This window comes from Poeciliopsis prolifica, unplaced genomic scaffold (genome assembly GCF_027474105.1).
Source record: "Poeciliopsis prolifica strain line A6 unplaced genomic scaffold, Auburn_PproV2 SCAFFOLD219, whole genome shotgun sequence".
NCBI lineage: Eukaryota > Metazoa > Chordata > Actinopteri > Cyprinodontiformes > Poeciliidae > Poeciliopsis > Poeciliopsis prolifica.
The window spans coordinates 147,501-151,726 of NW_026562594.1; the positions used below are offsets into that span (position 1 = coordinate 147,501).

The following is a 4,226-nucleotide window of genomic DNA, read 5'->3' on the forward strand; positions in this document are numbered from 1 at the left end:
CTGAGTGGGTCTGAGTGGGTCTCAGTGGGTCTCTGTGGGTCTCAGTGGGTCTCAGTGGGTCTCTGTGGGTCTCAGTGGGTCTCTGTGGGTCTCAGTGGGTCTGAGTGGGTCTCAGTGGGTCTGAGTGGGTCTCTGTGGGTCTGTGTGGGTCTCTGTGGGTCTCTGGGTCTCTGTGGGTCTCTGTGGGTCTCTGTGGGTCTCGGTGGGTCTCTGTGGGTCTCGGTTGGTCTCTGTGGGTCTCTGTGGGTCTCTGTGGGTCTCTGTGGGTCTCTGTGGGTCTCTGTGGGTCTCTGTGGGTCTCTGTGGGTCTCAGTGGGTCTCTGTGGGTCTCTGTGGGTCTCAGTGGGTCTCAGTGAGTCTCAGTGGGTCTCAGTGAGTCTCAGTGGGTCTCTGTAGGTCTCAATTGGTCTCTGTGGGTCTCTGTGGGTCTCAGTGGGTCTCAGTGGGTCTCAGTGGGTCTCAGTGGGTCTCAGTGGGTCTCAGTGGGTCTCTGTGGTCTCAGTGGGTCTCAGTGAGTCTCAGTGGGTCTCTGTGGGTCTCAATTGGTCTCTGTGGGTCTCTGTGGGTCTCAGTGGGTCTCAGTGAGTCTCAGTGGGTCTCAGTGGGTCTCAGTGGGTCTCAGTGGGTCTCAGTGGGTCTCAGTGGGTCTCAGTGAGTCTCAGTGGGTTTCTGTAGGTCTCAATTGGTCTCTGTGGGTCTCAGTGGGTTTGACCCACTGTGGTTCTGGTTGCAGTGCCTGGTGCGGTCCCGGTGGACTCCATCCTGGGCCGCAGCTATGAGCAACAGATCGGGCTGAGCTGGAGGGAGCCGCAGCACGCCTACGGCCTGATCCGCCACTACGAGGTCAGAGCCACCGCTTTACCCACAATGCCATGCTGTGGCCGCCTGGCGCTCACTCCCTCTCTCTCCTCAGATCACCTACAAAGCTCTGAGCTCCTTCGACACGGAGTTCGACCTGTCCAATCAGAGCGGCAAGGTGCTGAAGGGGGCCAATGAGACGAGCCACACGTTCTCGGGTCTGTCGCCGGGCTCCACCTACTCCTTCACAATAAGAGCCTCTACCATAAAGGGCTTCGGGCCCCCAGTCATCACCCAGTTCACCACCAGAATCTCTGGTCAGTCGGCTTCGGTTTGTCGTTGTGGTGAAGCTGCCCCTGCCTCTAACCCTCCTTGTTATTTACCCCAGCCCCCCTGATGCCCCCCTATGACCAGGAGTCTCCCCTCAACCAGACCGACTCGTCCGTCACCGTCCTGCTGAAGCCCGCTCAGAGCCGCGGCGCCCCCGTCAGGTAGGCCCTGGCGCGCCGCCCGCCCTCACACCTGCAGCTGTTACCATGGAAACGGCTGCCATGTGGACAGCTGTGGTCAGTCGGAACCGGGTCGGGGTGGAACCGGGTCGGGTGTGGAACCGGATCGGGTGGGACCGGGTCGGGTGGAACCGGATCGGGTGGAACCTGGGTCGGGTTCGGGTGGGAACCGGATCGGGAGTCAGACCGGGTCGGGTTCGGGTGGAACGGGAACGGATCGGTGGAACTGGGTCGGTTGGGACCCGGTCGGGTGGAACTGGGTCGGGTTCGGGTGGAACCGGGTCGGGGTGGACCGGGTCGGGTGGAACCGGATCGGGTGGGAACGGTCGGGTGGGACCGGGTCGGGTCAGACCGGTCGGGTGGAACTGGGTCGGGTCGGGTGGGACCGAGTCGGTTGGGTGGACCGGGTCGGGTCAGACGGGTCGGGTCGGGTGGGACCGAGTTGGGTGGGACCGGGTCGGGTGGGACCGGGTCGGGTTCGGGTGGAACCGGGTCAGGTCGGGTGGGACCGGGTCGGGTTGAGACCGGGTCGGGTGGAACCGGGTCGGTTGGGTGGAACCGGGGGGTGGGTCGGGTGGGACCGGGTCGGGTTCGGTTGGGACCAAGTCGGGTGGAACCGGGGTCGGGTCGGGTGGGAACCGGGTCGGGTGGAACCGGTCGGGTGGAACGGGTCGGGTGGGACCAGGTCGGGTCGACCGGGTCGGGTGGAACTGGGTCGGGTCGGGTGGGACCGGGTCGGGTCGGGTCGGACCGAGTCGGGTGGGACCGGGTCGGGTGGGACCGGGTCGGGTCGGGTGGAACCGGGTCGGGTGGAACCGGGTCGGGTTCGGGTGGAACCGGATCGGGTCGGGTGGGACCGGGTCGGGTTCGGTTGGGACCGGGTCGGGGGAACCGGGTCGGGTCGGGTGGGACCGGGTCGGGTGGAACCGGGTTGGGTTGGGTGGAACCGGGTCGGGTGGGACCGGGTCGGGTGGAACCGGGTCGGGTGGAACCGGGTCGGGTGGAACCGGGTCGGGTTCGGGTGGAACCGGATCGGGTCAGACCGGGTCGGGTTTGGGTGGAACCGGATCGGGTGGAACTGGGTCGGTTGGGACCGGGTTGGGTGGAACCGGATCGGGTGGAACCGGGTCGGGTTCGGGTGGAACCGGGTCGGGTGGGACCGGGTCGGGTCGGGTGGAACCGGGTCGGGTGGGACCGGGTCGGGTGGGACCGGGTCGGGTGGGACCGGGTCGGGTCGGGTGGAACCGGGTCGGGTGGGACCGGGTCGGGTGGGACCGGGTCGGGTGGAACCGGGTCGGGTGGAACCGGATCGGGTGGAACCGGATCGGGTGGAACCGGGTCGGGTGGGACCGGGTCGGGTGGAACTGGGTCGGGTCGGGTGGGACCGGGTCGGGTGGAACCGGGTCGGGTCGGGTGGAACCGGGTCGGGTGGGACCGGGTCGGGTGGGACCGGGTCGGGTCGGGTGGAACCGGGTCGGGTGGGACCGGGTCGGGTGGAACCGGATCGGGTGGAACCGGGTCGGGTGGAACCGGGTCGGGTGGAACCGGGTCGGGTGGGACCGGGTCGGGTGGAACTGGGTCGGGTCGGGTGGGACCGGGTCGGGTGGGACCGGGTCGGGTGGAACTGGGTCGGGTCGGGTGGGACCGGGTCGGGTCGGGTGGGACCGGGTCGGGTGGGACCGAGTCTGGTTGGGTGGAACCGGGTCGGGTGGGACCGGGTCGGGTCGGGTGGGACCGAGTCGGGTGGTCCGGGTCGGGTGGGACCGGGTCGGGTCGGGTGGAACCGGGTCGGGTTCGGGTGGAACCGGGTCGGGTCGGGTGGGACCGGGTCGGGTGGGACCGGGTCGGGTGGAACTGGGTCGGGTTCGGGTGGACCGAGTCGGGTGGGACCGGGTCGGGTCGGGTGGAACCGGGTCGGGTGGGACCGGGTCGGGTGGGACCGGGTCGGGTCGGGTGGAACCGGTCGGGTGGGACCGGGTCGGGTGGAACCGGATCGGGTGGAACCGGGTCGGGTGGAACCGGATCGGGTGGAACCGGGTCGGGTGGAACCGGATCGGGTCGGGTGGAACCGGGTCGGGTGGGACCGGGTCGGGTCAGACCGGGTCGGGTGGAACTGGGTCGGGTCGGGTGGGACCGGGTCGGGTCAGACCGGGTCGGGTGGAACTGGGTCGGGTCGGGTGAAACCGGATCGGGTGGAACCGGGTCGGGTGGGACCGGGTCGGGTCAGACCGGGTCGGGTGGAACTGGGTCGGGTCGGGTGGGACCGGGTCGGGTCAGACCGGGTCGGGTGGAACCGGGTCGGGTCGGGTGGGACCGGGTCGGGTTCGGGTGGAACCGCCTCGTTCCTCTGAGCTGTTGACGGGGGCAACGCGCTGCACTGTGTGTGTTGCCGCGGGCGACCTGCAGCTGTAATCAGATTACTGAGGAGGAACGAGATCAGAGACATGGAGAGAAGATTTAAACTTCACTATTTAAGACAATGAAGATCAAGTCTTTCTGATAATCTGAGGTTCTTGCTGGTACCGGTACCAATTAAACAAGCTGGTATTTAGAACCGGCTGGCTTTTCATCTCAATGACGGCTTAGTCTGCAAATTTTTATCAAATTTAAAGATGCATTTTTGGCTAGAATTTAGAGCCGTATCCCGACCCGAAATCTGCTCTAGATCGAACCAGAACTATTTACCTGATGGGGCTTTTGGCACATTTATCCTGCAGCACTTAGAGAGAGACTGAAGAGAAAGACTGAAGAGAGAGACTGAAGAGAGAGACTGGAGAGAAAGACTGAAGAGAGACTGAAGAGAGAGACTGAAGAGAGAGACTGAAGAGAGAGACTGAAGAGAGAGACTGGAGAGAGAGACTGGAGAGAAAGACTGAAGAGAGAGACTGAAGAGAAAGACTGGAGAGAGAGACTGAAGAG

General features: G+C 65.3%; 1 pseudogene; it reads left to right on the forward strand.

Annotated features, from left to right (window-relative positions):
* Window positions 1-1,365, forward strand: part of LOC129357027 (receptor-type tyrosine-protein phosphatase mu-like) — a 42,116-nt pseudogene extending 40,751 nt beyond the window's left edge.
* The last annotated feature ends 2,861 nt before the right edge of the window (window positions 1,366-4,226 follow it).